The sequence below is a fragment of the Heterodontus francisci genome, chromosome 9, assembly GCF_036365525.1.
Source record: "Heterodontus francisci isolate sHetFra1 chromosome 9, sHetFra1.hap1, whole genome shotgun sequence".
Taxonomy (NCBI): domain Eukaryota; kingdom Metazoa; phylum Chordata; class Chondrichthyes; order Heterodontiformes; family Heterodontidae; genus Heterodontus; species Heterodontus francisci.
The window spans coordinates 122,791,382-122,807,713 of NC_090379.1; positions in this window are offsets into that span (position 1 = coordinate 122,791,382).

The window sequence follows — 16,332 nt, forward strand, 5'->3', positions numbered from 1 at the left end:
ATCAGTAAACTAGATGATTTGATCATTTTGTCATTGCTATTTGTAGGAGCTTGCTCTGTGCAAATTAGCTGTTGTGTTTCCTACATTCCAATACTGACGACACTTCAAAAGTACTTCATTGGCTGTAAACTACTTTGTTGCACCCTGAGGTCATGAAAGGCGCTATGTAAATGTTTCCTTCTTTTGAAACTTGCTTCGTAATAGATAAACAGTAATTTTCCTCAAAGAAGCCTCCCAATGAGAACAGTCTGTTTCAGTAACAATTGTATTGAAGTAAGTTACAATTTGTGATGCTACATGTGGATTCAGAATGCAATCTTGAACTTCTTTGAACTTTGATCTTACGGTTTTGAATGTCATTTGATTTTTTTTATTCATTCATGGGATGTGGGCATCGCTGGCAATGCCATGATTTATTGCCCATCCCTAATTGCCCTTGTCAAGGTGTCATGGTCCTTTTTTTTCTCCACTCGGGAAATATTGTGGTGCACCTTCAGGGCTGTAAAAGATCAGTACATCTTTAAGGCAGCAAGTTCTGGAGTCAGTGAGCCAAAGTGAATTCTGATTGTCAGGCAACAATCATATAGAGAGAGAGGACAGAAATTCAATGTATCCGTTTTAACTTTGAAAACTGGCTGGCAAAAAAACTGGTTTGTTCAGTTGACAGACTGTTCGAGTACGTGAAGAAAATAGGAGCATCTGATGAAGGGTCACTGACCTGAAACGTTAACTCTGCTTCTGTCTCCACAGTTGCTGCCAGACCTGCTGAGTATTTCCAGAATTTCTTATTTTTATTTCAGATTTCCAGCACCTGCAGTATTTTGCTTTTATTAAGAAAATAGGAGAACTCTCTAAGTCAATTTAAACCCTGTGTAGTTTCACTCTCAGAATTCTAAAAGCTTCAAGCCAACTTAATTCCTTAAAGAAATAAGAAAAAAAAGTTTCTATTTTTTCGCAAGTTATTGATCTGCTGTGTTCATTGCTGAAAAAAGAAGAGTAATACTACAACTGCTGAACTGAACTGCTGAATTCCTATCTTTGGAAATATCTTCAGATTCATCAGGCATTGGAAGACTGCAAGTGAACTTTAACTGTGTAATATTAGAAGACTGTTCGTCAGAAACATACTTTGCAAAGACTTCATTGTTTCTTTCTATTTTTTGGGGGGCAGCTAATTAAAAAACAAACAAACAAACTACTGTTAGTTTGAGCATATGCATGCAAATGCATGAGTTAGATTTTTAAAATAAGAAGTTATAAGGTCTTTAAATATTGGTTTGTCGTAGTAGTGTTCAAGGTTTTTTTTAGTTTTTTTTTAAATAACTAGTTTATTTGTTGATATCTAAAGATACCTGATTTGGTTTGCTTCATTTGGGGGTTACTAGATTGTGCAATTTGGCTGCTGCTTTCTTCAGTTAGAAAGCTTAAAGAAATATTATGTGAACTGTGGAGCAATGGGAATGAATTGACAATGCATTGCTCCCACCACGATCATAATCATATATTTTGATTGGAGGCTTTGTCCTGAACAGTCGTAGTATATATATTAATTGGGGGCTCATCCGTGATTTAATTGTATTTAATTAAGCGACTCGCATCTGGAATCAGAAACAGACTAATTTGGAGGGCTCATATTTAGAATCATGTTAATTGCTTTTTTCTGGGATAACATACAAATTGGGGTCTTGCGTCTGGCATCATATTATTGTTCTTGCGTCTGGGATCATATCAATTGGAAACTTGATTGTTGGGATCTAAATCTAACACCAATTATGAAGAAATAAAAGGAACCAGTTCTTTTGTATAATAAAGTACAGCCTATACCATTGTAATGTCATTAGTGGTTGCCACAGGGTTTTGGGGAAAGCAGAGTGTTTCCCTCAGTGACTTGATAACGTTAACTAAGAACACATTAAAAGAATTGGCAGAAAAATTTGAATTGAAATCAGGTGCCCAAAAAGCCGAGGTAATTGACATAATAGCCCAACATCTGGAAGAAGAAGAAGAAGAAGAAGGAAAATTAGAAGAAGGAGGGGAATGCGAAGAACAAGAAGGTCGTAAGTCAGAAAGTGACAGAGTGATATTGGCTAGGATTCAGTTCGAAACAAAAAAAAACTTAAGGATGAAAAGGAAAAAGCATGAACAATAAGAAAGTTGAACTTCAGAGAGAAAGTGAAAGAGAAGGAGGGAATTTAGGCTAAAAGAGTTGGAACTAAGACAAAGGCATGGTCTTGAATCCAGGGAAAATTCGGGTCAGGAAGAATCTGAATTTACCTCCGGACCCAGCAAAACGCTGAGTAAATTTATTCCAGCTCTTCCTAAGTTCGAGGAAAGGGATGGAGAGGCATTTTTACATCTTTTGAAAAATAGCCAAACAGATGAAATGGCCAAAGGAAAGTTTGACACTGCTTATACAAAGCAAGTTGGTAGGCAGAGCTCATGAAGCTTATGCCAGGCTTCTGCAGATTATGAGATGGCAAAAAAGGCTTCTCACGCTGCATATCAGTTAGTCCCTGAAGCTTCCCATCAGAAATTTCGGAACTTAATGGAAACTGTCTGGGAAGAATAGATTTTGAGAGGGTGAATCAAATGAATTTTGACCGTTGGATACAGGCATTAACGATGGAAACCACATATGAGAAACTTCCAGTAAAATAAAAGCAAAATACTGTGGATGCTGGCTATCTGAAATAAAAACAAGAAATGCTGGAACCACTCAGCAGGTCTGGCAGCATCTGTGGAAAGAGAAGCAGAGAAGGGTCACTGACCTGCAATGTTAACTCTGAGAACCTTCTAGAATTGATTCGCTTAGAGTTTAAAAATTCCATTCGTTCAGTAGTGAGAACTCATGTAGATAACCTGAAAGTTTTGAAAGCCAGGCAAGCAGCGGGAATTGCTGATGATTTTGAGCTTGGGAATAAGGCAACCTCTTTTGTCCATCACCCTCAAAACCCCGAGAAGAATAGAAAGTGGGAGAGTGAAAGGAAGGTAAGTAGCCGGGGGCAGGAAGGAACAGCTGGGAATGCCCAAGTGTCACCTCCTCAGGTCAGAAAGGAAGGTGCTGAGGGTAGAAGTGAGGTTCACAAGCTGAATTGTTATTATTGCCACAAAACAGGTCATCTTCGTTCAGAGCGCTGGAAATTGTGAGGTAAGCCCATAGGATTTGTTGGGGTAGGCAAATCTAATGCAGAGGAAAAGACTCTGCCTGAGAGTATAGCAGACCAAACTACAGCTTTAAGGACAGTTATAAATCCAGATACTAAAACTAAGAGGAGTGTAGTGGTTAAGAATAAAATACCTGAAAGTTATAATGAATTTTTGTCAAAGGGGAAACTAACTCCATATCCTGTAAGTGAGGCAGGAAAATCTACCATGATACTCAGGGATACAGGAACAACCCAAACATTCTTTCGGGGAAAAGATATAAGGTTTCCACCAGAGAGCACCTTGAATGCAAAAGTTTTAGTTGATGGAATTGGTGGGAAGTACATACCAGTACCATTATCAAAAGTATGCCTCGATAGTGACTTATTATCTGGGATAATAAGTTTTCTGCAGTTTGCCAGTAAAGGGAATTGATCTACTCCTAGGAAATGATCTGGCTGGATCCAAAATATCAGTTTCTCCAACAATTGCAGAGGAACCAAGAGAAAGTAGGGAAACCGAACAATTAGAGGATAAAGATCCACTCGAGCAATGACTAGACTGAATCCATTGTCGGAGGTAAAGGAAGAACCACAAACAGATAGCCAAGTACCTGAAACCTTATTTGGGGATTTAGATAATCCAAATTAGATGTTTAACAGATTGTCTGCCGTTGCAGCACAGCAAGCTGATCCAGAGTTATACTGAACAGCACAGATGCTCTGACAGAAGCTGAGGCAAATGGAGTTCCTCAAGGCTATTATATGAAAAACGGCGTTTTGAGGAGGAAATGGAACCCACCTCATAGACCAGACGAAGCCTGGACAGTTATTGAACAGCTAGTGGTACCACTTAAATATCACCAAGGTTTATTAAGGTTAGCACACAATTTGCAGGACATAGGGGAATTTGGAAGACCAAATCACGCAAAAGCTATCAGTATTACTGGCCAGGTCTTACAAAGAACAAAGAACAGGACAGCACAGGTACAGGCCATTCGGCCCTCCAAGCCTGCGCCGATCTTGGTGCCTGCCGAAACTAACACCCTCTGCACTTCCGCGGCCCATATCCCTCTATTCCCTTCCTATTCATATATTTGTCAAGATGTCTCTTAAACGTCGCTATCGTATCTGCTTCCACCACCTCCCCAGCAGCAAGTTCCAAGCACTCACCACCCTCTGTGTAAAAAACTTGCCTCGCACATCCCCTCTAAACTTTGCCCCTCACACCTTAAACCTATGTCTCCTAGTAACTGACTCTTCCACCCTGGGAAAAATCTTCTGACTATCCACTCTGTCCATGCCACTCGTAACTTTGTAAACCTCTATCATGTCGCCCCTCCACCTCTGTCGTTCCAGTGAAAACAATCCGAGTTTTTCCAACCTCTCCTCATAGCTAATGGCCTCCAGACCAGGCAACATCCTGGTAAACCTCCTCTGTACCTTCTCCAAAGGATGTGAGACAATTTTGTAGGACATGCCATAGCTGTCAAATGGTGGGAAAACCGCAACCTACCATAAAACCAGCACCACTAGTTCCCATACCAGTCATTAAGGAACCATTTAGCAGGTTATTGGTAGACTGTGTGGGACCCTTTCTAAAAATAAAAGCGGGACATCAGTACAAATCATGGATATGGCTACTCGATTTCCGATGTTCGTTCCTTTGAGGAAAAGTACTGTTAGAATAGTAGTAGAAAAGTTAACACAATTCTTTATGAGATATGGGTTATCACTTGAAGTTCAATCAGATCAAGGTCCTAATTTCATGTCTAAGATGTTTCAGAAATGCATGTGAAATTTGGGGATTAGACCGTTAAAATCTTCAGCATATCACCAACAGGGAGCTTTAGAGAGATTTCACCAAACTGTCAAAACGCTGATTAGAACATACTGTCACAAATGTCCACCTCACTGGAATGAAGGACGAGACTTTATTTTATTTGCCACCAGAGACTCACCGAATGAGCCGACAGGCTTCAGTCATTTTGAAGTGGTTTAGGGACATAAAGTAAGAGGGCCTCTAAAACATATAAAAGGCAGATTCGTAGAACAAAAGAGTGAATGTTCGATACTGGACTGTGCATCTGTGTTCCAGGAAAGGCTCACAAAACCTTAAAGCATCCCAAGCCAATATGAAAAAAAAATGCGGAGACAAGGATGCAAAAGTCTGCGATTTTCAATCAGGGGATGAAGTATTAGTGTTGTTACCGTTACGGGGAGAACCATTAAAAACATGGTTCAGTGGCTCATATTGAGTGATCAAAAGAGTGAGTAAGGTAGATTACTTGATTGACACCCCTGATTTCCGAAAGAAAAACCAATTGTGTCATATCAATATGCTGAAGCAATATGATCGCAGCTAGGAGGATAAGCCAGTACAGGTATGTCAGGTAATTGGGATTGTTGAGAAGGAAAAGCATAGTGAGGATGAGGCAGAAGCAGGCTGAGGAATTTCTCAGATTGAACCTCCAACTATCAAATTATCGAATACAGAATGGCTAGGAAAATTAGACAATATGCTTTTACACTGAGAGGCAAAACAACGTGAAGACCTAACCAGACGTTTGAAAACATTTAAAAGAGTCTGTAGGGATATGCCAGGATGTAAACCAGCCACACTGGATCCCGCCACACTGGATGTGGATATAGGAGGAACCATTCCTTCAAAACAACATCCTTACTGCTTAAGTCTGGACAAACAGGCCCAACTGAAAGCAGAGATCCAATATATGCTTGAAGATAATTTGATCGAACCTAGTCAAAGCAGCTGGAGTTCACCAATAGTTGGAGTCCCTAAACCCGATGGGTCAAACCGATTTTGTACAGACTACAGAAAAGTTAATGTGGTAGCGAAGGCAGACTGCTACCCAATTCCACCTTTAGGGACTGTATTGACAGGGTGGGCAGTGTTAAATTTCTTACCAAGATCGACGAGTTAAAGGCATACTAGCAAGTTCCTTTGACTCCTTGAGCCAAAGAGCTGTCCGCTTTTGTGACACCTGACAGTCTTTATCAGTACCGGGTGATGCTATTTGGGCTAAAATAAAATGCCTCAGCCACTTTTCAAAGATTAATGAATCAGGTGGTAGCCAGTGTTCCCAACTGTGTAGTGTATCTAAATGATGTACTAATATACAGTAATAATTAGCAAGAACACTTAAACCAGCTAAGATGCTGTTCAAAAAACTACAAGCAGCGGACTTAGTGATAAAACTGGAAAAATTGAATTTGGAAAAGCAAGAGTAACTTACCTCGGACACATAGTGGGGCAAGGACACGTATTGTCAAAAACGGCAGGGGTACAAGCCTTAGTAGAGTTCCCTATGCCTAACTCTAAACGGGAATTAATGAGATTTTCAGAATGTGCAGTTTTTACAGGAAATTTGTACAGAAGTTTAGTACTGTGGCTGCTCCAGTAACCGATTTGCTGCAAACAAAGAGAAACAAAGTCGTATGGTCAGATGAATGCCAGGCAGTTTTTGAAAATCTAAAGGCAATTTTATTTAATGAACCAGTGTTGGCAGCTCCAAATTTTACTAAACCCTTTAAAATAGTGATCAATGCTCGTGACCTGGGGGTTGGTGTAGTGCCATTGCAGCATGACGAATCAAGCATCGAGAAACCACTAGGGTACTAGAACATAGAACATAGAACATAGAAGATCGAACAGTACAGCACAGTACAGGCCCTTCGGCCCACGATGTTGTGCCGACCCTTTAACCTACTCTAAGATCAAACAACCTGCATACCCTTCATTCTACTATCATCCATGTACCTATCCAAGAGTCGCTAAAATGTCCCTAATGTATCTGCTTCTACTACAACCGCTGGCAGCGCATTCCACGCACCCACCACTGTCTGTGTAAAGAAGCTACCTCTGACATCCCCCCTAAACCTACCTCCAATCACCTTAAAATTATGCCCCTGGTGATAGCCCTTTCGGCCCTGGGAAAAAGTCTCTGGCTATCCAATCTATCTATGGCTCTCATCATCTTGTACCCCTCTATCAAGTCACCTCTCATCCTTCTTCGCTCCAATGAGAAAAGCCCTAGCTCCCTCAACCTTTCTTCGTAAGACATGCCCTCCAGTCCAGGCAGCATCCTGGTAAATCTCCTCTGCACCCTCTCTAAAGCTTCCACATCCTTCCTATAATGAGGCGACCAGAACTGAACACAATATTCCAAGTGTGGTCGAACCAGGGCAATCATATCCTTCCTATAGTGCAGTGACCAGAACTGTACACAGTACTCAGGGTGGCACAGTGGCGCAGTGGTTAGCACCGCAGCCTCAAAGCTACAGCGACCCGGGTTCAATTCTGGGCACTGCCTGTGTGGAGTCTGCAAGTTCTCCCTGTGTCTGCGTGGGTTTCCTCCGGGTGCTCCAGTTTCCTCCCACATGCCAAAGACTTGCAGGTTGATAGGTTAATTGGCCATTATAAATTGCCCCTAGTATAGGTAGGTGGTAGGGAAATATAGGGACAGGTGGGGATGTGGTAGGAATATGGAATTAGTGTAGGATTAGTATAAATGGGTGGTTGATGGTCGGCACAGACTCGGTGGGCCGAAGGGCCTGTTTCAGTGCTGTATCTCTAAACTAAACTAAAAAGCATCCTGGTAAATCTCCTCTGCACTCTCTCTAAAGCTTCCACATCCTTCCTATAATGAAGCGACCAGAACTGAACATAATATTCCAAGTGTGGTCTAACCAGGGCTTTATAGAGCTGCAGCATAACCTTGTGGCTCTTAAACTCAATCCCCCTGTTAATGAAAGCCAACACACCATACGCCTTCTTAACAACCCTATCAACTTGGGTGGCAACTTTGAGCAATCTATGGACGTGGACCCCAAGATTACTCTGTTCCTCCACACTGTCAAGAATCCTGTCTTTAAGCCTGTATTCTGCATTTAAATTCGACCTTCCAAAATGAATCACTTCACACTTTTCCAGGTTGAACTCCATCTGCCACTTCTCAGCCCAGCTCTGCATCCTGTCAATGTTCCGTTGCAACCTACAACAGCCCTCCACACTATCCACAACTCCAGCAACCTTCGTGTCATCAGCAATCTTGCTAACCCAGCCTTCCACTTCCTCATCCAAGTCATTTCTAAAAATCACGAAGAGCAGAGGTCCAAGAACAGATCCCTGCGGAACACCACTGGTCACCGAGCTCCAGGCTGAATACTTTCCATCTAATACCACCCTCTGTCTTCTATGGGCCAGCCAATTCTGTATCCAGACAGCCAAAGTTCCCTGTATCCCATGCCTCCTTACTTTCTGAATGAGCCTACCACGGGGAACCTTATCAAACGCCTTGCTAAAATCCATATACACCACATCCACTGCTCTTCCTTCATCAATATGTTTTGTCACATCCTCAAAGAATTCACTAAGGCTTGTGAGGCATGACCTGCCCCTCCCAAAGCCATGCTGACTGTCTCTAATCAAACTATGCTTTTCCAAATAATCATAAATCCTGTCTCTCAGAAACCTCTCCAATAATTTGCCCACCACCAATGTAAGACTGACTGGTCTGTAATTCCCAGGGTTATCCCTATTCCCTTTCTTGAACAAGGGAATAACATTTGCCACCCTCCAATCATCTGGTACTACTCCAGTGGACAGTGAGGATGCAAAGATCATCGCCAAAGGCGCGGCAATCTCCTCCCTCACTTGCCGTAATAACCTTGGGTATATCCCGTCTGGCCCCAGGGACCTATCTGTCCTCATGCCTTTCAAAATTTCCAGCATATCCTCCCTCTTAACAACAGCCTGTCCGAGCATATCAGCCTGTTTCACGCTGTCCTCACAAACGACCAGGTCCCTCTCACTAGTGAATACTGAAGCAAAGTATTCATTTAGGACCTCCCCTACCTCCTCCGACTCCAGGCACAAGTTCCCTCCGCTATCCCTGATCGGCCCTACCCTTACTCTGGCCATCCTCTTGTTCCTCACATAAGTGTAGAACGCCTTGGGATTTTCCTTAATCCTACCTGCCAAGACTTTTTCATGTCCCCTTCTAGCTCTCCTAAGTCCATTCTTCAGTTCCTTCCTGGCTACCTTGTAACCCTCTAGAGCCCTGTCTGATCCTTGCTTCCTCAACCTTAAGTAAGCTTCCTTCTTCCTCTTGACTAGCTGCCCCACATCTCTTGTCATCCAAGGATCCTTCACCCTACCATCCCTTCCTTGCTTCGTCAGGACAAACCTATCCAGCAGTCGCAGCAAGTGCTCCCTGAACAACCTCCACATTTCTGTCGTGCATTTCCCTGAGAACATCTGTTCCCAATTTATGCTCCCCAGTTCCTGCCTAATTGCATTGTAGTTCCCCCTGCCCCAATTAAATATTTTCCCATCCCGTCTGTTCCTATCCCTGTTATCCGTTATGTATTATTATTATTGTGTCCTGTTCCAGTAAACTAAATTGCAATCAAAATGTATTCCACTGAGAAAAAGAAACATTGGGACTTTTGCTGGCTGTGAAACATTTTGAAGTATTTGTCTGCCAAGACTATAAAATGCAATACTAATATCTTCTTTGGCCTCCTTATCTCGAGAGACAATGGGTCTCAGCCTGGAGCCCAGTTACCAGTGGCGTGCCGCAGGGATCAGTTCTGGGTCCTCTCCTGTTTGTGATTTTTATTAACGACTTGGATGAGGAAGTCGAAGGGTGGGTCAGTAAATTTGCAGATGATACAAAGGTTGGTGGAGTTGTGGATACCGAGGAGGGCTATTGTTGTCTGCAAAGGGACTTGGATAGGTTGCAGTGCTGGGCTGAAAAGTGGCAGATGGAGTTTAACCCTGAAAAGTGTGAGGTCGTCCATTTTGGAAGGACAAACATGAATGCAAAATACTGGGTTAACGGTAGGGTTCTTGGGCATGTGGAGGAGCAGAGAGACCTTGGGGTCTATGTGCATAGATCGTTGAAAGTTGCAACTCAAGTGGATAGGGCTGTGAAGAAGGCATATGGGGTGTTAGCGTTCATTAGCAGAGGGATTGAATTTAAGAGCCGTGAGGTGATGATGCAGCTGTACAGGACCTTGGTAAGGCCTCATTTGGAGTACTGTGTGCAGTTCTGGTCGCCTCATTTTAGGAAGGATGTGGAAGCCTTGGAGAGGGTGCAGAGGAGATTTACCAGGATGTTGCCTGGAATGGAGAATAAGTCTTACGAGGAAAGGCTGAACATTCTAGGCCTCTTCTCATTAGAAAGGAGAAGGATGAGGGGTGACATGATAGAGGTTTATAAGATGATCAGGGGAATAGATAGGGTAGACAGTCAGAAACTTTTTCCCCGGGTGGAGCAAAGCGTTACAAGGGGTCATAAATTTAAGGTGAAGGGTGGGAGATATAAGGGGGATGTCAGGGGAAGGTTCTTTACCCAGAGAGTGGTCGAGGCATGGAATGCCTTGCCCGGGGAAGTTGTTGAGTCAGAAACTTTAGGGACTTTCAAAAGGCTTTTGGATAGGTATATGGATAAAGGAGAATGATGGGGTATAGATTAAATTGTCCTTGACAGAGGACAAAGGATCGGCACAACATTGTGGGCCGAAGGGCCTGTTCTGTGCTGTATGTTCTATGTTCTATGTTCTATGTTCTATGTTCTATGTAAGCGCCTGGAGGTGGTCAGTGGTGTGTGGAGCAGCGCCTGGAGTGGCTCTCAAGGCCAATTCTAGAGTGACAGGCTCTTTCACAGGTGCTGCAGAAAAATTTGTTTGTCAGGGCTGTTACACAGTTGGCTCTCCCCTTGCGCCTCTGTCTTTTTTCCTGCCAACTGCTAAGTCTCTTCGACTCGCCACACTTTAGCCCCGCCTTTATGGCTGTCCGCCAGCTCTGACGAATGCTGGCAACTGACTCCCATGACTTGTGATCAATGTCACAGGACTTCATGTCGCGTTTGCAGACATCTTTAAAGCGGAGACATGGACGGCCGGTGGGTCTGATAGCAGTGGCGAGCTCGCTGTACAATGTGTCTTTGGGGATTCTGCCATCTTCCATGCAGCTCACATGGCCAAGCCATCTCAAGCGCCGCTGACTCAGTAGTGTGTATAAGCTGGGGTTGTTGACCGCCTCGAGGACTTCTGTGCTGGAGCTACGGTCCTGCCACCTGATGCCAAGGATTCTTTGGAGGCAATGAAGATGGAATGAATTGACGCTGCCATAGAGCAAGGTACTGAGGACACAGGCTTGATACACTCGGACTTTTGTGTTCTGTGTCAGTGCGCCATTTTCCTACACTCTCTTGACTAGTCTGGACATAGCAGTGGAAGCCTTTCCCATGCGCTTGTTGATTTTTGCATCTGGAGACAGGTAAATGGTGATAGTTTGGGACTGATTTGAGGTTTACATTTTGAAACATTTTCAAATTTCTTTTGAATACGAATGTACACTGACCAGAACCCGTTAATGTTTGTGGAAAAATTAAAAATTGAAATTCTGGAATATTAAGAAGGAGTTTGTTGTTATAACCTAATCATTTTAAAATTGTACATATTTCGGGGAAAAAACAATGTTATTGCCGATGCTTTGTCATGAATTTAACCATGCTAAGTTATGTGAATGGCGATGGTACAGGGAAAATGCTATCAGCTACCTTTTTTATTTTGAGATAGAGATACAGCACTGAAACAGGCCCTTCAGCCCACCAAGTCTGTGCCAACCATCAAGCACCCATTTATACTAATTCCATATTCCTACCACATCCCCACCTTCCCTATATTCTCCAACCACCTACCTAAACTAGGGGCAAGTTATAATGGCCAATTTACCTATCAACCTGCAAGTCTTTGGGTGTGGGAGGAAACCAGAGCACCCACAAAAACCCACGCGGTCACAGGGAGAACTTGCAAACTCCGCGCAGGCAATACCCAGAATTGAACCTGGGTCGCTGGAGCTGTGAGGCTGCGGTACTAACCACTGCACCACTGGGGTAAATGGTGTGTGAAGGTAAAAAAAAAGTTAAAGTTTTTTTTTACCAGTTTTTATTATTTTTTTGCATTGTAATGAAAGACATTTTAAGAATGGTGTCTCATTTCGCCAAGGGTGGAGGTGTTATGGAACCATTTTCATTTTCTCCTCGGATTAAGACAGTGTGCCTTTAATACTCTGTTAAAAACAGTGCACCTTTAAGACAGAGAGAAATAAACTTCTGGATTTTTGAGGCATGGTATGCCAGCTGCACAAGTTACCGAGACAACAGCAGGAAAGAGTGGTCACATGGTATGATGTTTCGATTTCACTGTGTGCAAAACTAGCAAAAAAAAGTCTGAACCAGTTAGTTTTGAAAGACTCTGCAGCGAGGTGTGCTATTGAAGAAAAGTGCTGTCTATTCTCTCTCAGCAGATATTCTACAAGGAGTGACAGGCCAGTTTAACTTCCTAAGGAGGAAATAGAAAAGCCCTTTACTCCAAGAGACCGTTTGTATTGCTAAAAGTCACAAAACTCTGAACTACTTCTGAGCCAGGAAGTATTTGCTTCAAGATTGTATCTCTCGACTGATTATGTTTGCTGGAACTCAAAGTGAATTTTCGACTGAGAGACTGTTGGGTTTACAATTCAAGTTGACCTATTGCTGTGCTTATCATTGAATGAATGGTTTGATGCCTGCTGCAGTCTAAGTGTTTTGAATGCATATTAAGAACAGACTGCTTCATCAAATCCTTGTGGACACTTTAGGTGGCATTTGATTATTTTCACATCAGAAGACCTCATGCATCAGGAATGTAACCCACAAAGACTGATTTATTTATTCTTGAGAAACAGCTAATTTGGAAAACATAATTTAAAAAAAATAACCGGTTAACCTTGATTTTTGAGTGTATTTGTGTGAATGGGGGAATTAGGCTAAAATATGAAGTTATAAAGTCTTTAGACATAGATTTATCTCAACAGTGTTTAAGATTTAGTGTTTAATAAATAGTTAATTAGTTATCGTCCAAAGATACCTGGTTTGGTCTGTATTATTCTGGGGGTTACGAGAGTGTTTAATTTGGCTGTTTTCCAGTTGGGTGGGAAAACTTTAATAATATGCTGCGACCTGTGGAGTGATGGCACTGAATTGATGGTGCATTGCTCCCGCCTTGGTCCGAACAAACTGAATAGGAGAAGACCCAATGTATCCAGTGAAGGCAGCATTACTGAGGGAAATACGCCAAGCTCAGGACCGACTACTGAACTCTTAAAGTTCTTCCAGTTGATACCAAAGTTCAATGACGGGGTTGAGGAAAAATTTTCATCTCTTTTGAGAAGCTTTCAAAACAGTTCAAGGGGCCAATATACAGCTGGATCCTGCCACTGCAAAACAAATTAACAGGAAAAACCCATGAGGTGCGGCCGCACCTGGAGTATTGCGTGCAGTTCTGGTCACCGCATTATAGGAAGGATGTGGAAGCTTTGGAAAAGGTGCAGAGGAGATTTACTAGGATGTTGCCTGGTATGGAGGGAAGGTCTTACGAGGAAAGGCTGAGGGACTTGAGGTTGTTTTCGTTAGAGAGAAGGAGGAGAAGAGGTGACTTAATAGAGACATATAAGATAATCAGAGGGTTGGGCAGGGTGGATAGGTTTAGCCTTTTTCCTCGGATGGTGATGGCAAACACGAGGGGACATAGCTTTAAGTTGAGGGGTGATAGATATAGGACAGATGTCAGAGGTAGTTTCTTTACACAGAGAGTAGTAGGAGCGTGGAACGCCCTGCCTGCAACAGTAGTAGACTCGCCAACTTTAAAGGCATTTAAGTGGTCATTGGATAGACATATGGATGAAAATGGAATAGTGTAGGTCAGATGGTCGGCGCAACATCGAGGGCTGAAGGGCCTGTACTGCGCTGTAATGTTCTATGTTCTATGTTCTATGATGCGTAACTGTGGTGATTGTTCTAACTTTCCTATGGGTGGGGTCAACACGCTCCTCAGTGATGAACTGGTGGAGGTGAAGGTGGCAGCTTCTTACAGTGGTTTTAGAGACAGAAAGAGGTCATGGAGAAAGAGCAGTTCCAGGAATGTTCATATAATGCTTTCGAGACAGTTTCTTAGAACTCATTCTGGATCCAACCAGAGAGCAGGTTATATTAGACTTGCATATTGCATCATGTGACAGGATTAATTAGTGACCTCAGAGTAAAGACACCTCTGGGTAACATCGACCACAATATCATTGAATTTTACATCCAGTTTGAAAGAGAGAACAGTGATCTAAAACGAGTATTTTAATCTTAAGTAAGGGCAACTATATGGGCATGGAAGCTGAGCTAGCTGAAGTGAGCTGCATTACTGGACTTGGAGACAGATCCATGGAGAAGCAGATGCAGATATTTAAGGGGATATTTCAGACTATTCAGAATACATATATTCCTACTATGAAGAAAGACCCTAAGGGGAGGACCCACCATCTCTGGTTAACTAAAGAAGTTAAGGAAAAAATCAAATTTAAGGAGACAAAGCAAATAATTGCGTAAAGATGAGTGGCAGATCAGATGATTTGTCAGAATATAAAGAAACACAGAGAATGACTAAAAGGCTATCCAGGAGGAAGAAATTACAGTATGAGAGGAAGTGAGCTAGAAATGTAAAAACAGATAGCAAGAGTTTCTACAGGTATTTAAAAAGGAAAAGAGTAAGTAAAGTGAGTGTTGGTCCTCCAGTGAGTGAGAATGGGGTGTTAATAGTAGATAACAAGGATATGGCAGATGAAATGAACAGATATTTTGCTTTTGTCTTCACTGTAGATGTTACAAAATTACATTTCAGTAATAGCTATATATCATGAGGTGGAAGGAAGAGAGGAACCTAGTGAAATTGCATTCAGCAGGCAAGTGGTACTGAGCAAACTGATAGAGCTTTGGGCTGACAAGTCCCCGGGTCCTGATGGGCTTCATCCTAGGGTCTCATAAGAGGTGGCTATTGAGATAGTGTTAGTTTTTCAAAATTCTCTAGATTCTGGAAAGGTTCCATCAGACTGGAAAGTAATGAATTCAAGAATGGTGGGGGTGGGGGGGGGGGGGGCAGGGGGGTTGGGGCGGGGGGGGGGAGGTGGGGCGGGCGGGGGCGGGGGAGGCAGAAAACAGGTAACAGCTTGATGTCTGTTATGGGGAAGGTGTTAGAATCCATCATTAAGGAGGCTACAGCTGGCACTGAGAAAACCTTAAGGTAATCTGGAATAGTCAGAATGGTTTTGTGAAAGGGAAATCATGTTTAACCAATTTATTGGAGTTCTTTGAAGGAGTAACATGCGCTGTGGTTAAAGGGAAGCCCGCTGATGTACTGTACTTGAATTTCCAGAAGGCATTTGACAAGGCGCCACAAAAAAGGCCTAATCACCAATGTACCACTTAAGGAAGCCATAGACATTTGCATTGCAGCACTATATCATTGCGATCTAGACCCACCACCATTGTGTAAATCAGTATTCATTGAAGTTATGAACTCGGCAACTCGCACAGTTGAGTTGAGTTTTAATGGCACTATGTATGCCCAAATAGATGGTGTTGCCATGGGATATTCTCTCGGCCCAGATCGCACAAACATGTTTGTTGGATTCCATCAGAAAAGTGTCTTTGATGGAATGACACCCAATCTCCTACCTCTTGCATATTTTCGATATGTCGACGATACATTTGCTATATTTGAATCCACAGCTGCATACAATAATTTCTTTACATATCTTAATGGGCTCCATCCTGCGCACAAATGTACCTTTGAAATGGAGCAGTGTAATGAGCTCCATTGCCTTGGCCTACTAGTTGAGAAATCTGCTAAGGGGTACTTTACCACGGTCTACTGCAAAATACCTTCACTGGTCAATACATGCATTGGGATTATTATAGTTCCATGCACTATAAGACTGGCCTTATCATCAACCTCGTAAAGAGGGCCTGAGCCATTTGCTGACCACGCAAGCTTGATGCTGAAAAATGGTGAATCAAGGACATCCTGCATGACAATGTCTACCCTGATCAGATCATTCCTCGCTGTATATCACGCAAACTTTTGAATGAGCCTGAGGCTGACTTTTTTGGCCCTGAAACGTGTCCTGTCAGTCTCAAATTACTCTGGAAGTGTAATGTATCCCAAAAATGTGAGCAACAGGTAAAGCTAGCTGTTTACTGCTGCTATGAGAGCAACACGTATGGTGTTTGCCACGAACAGGATGCTGCAGTCAAGCCAAAAAGACATCCTGCCGATCACACAAATGAGTAAC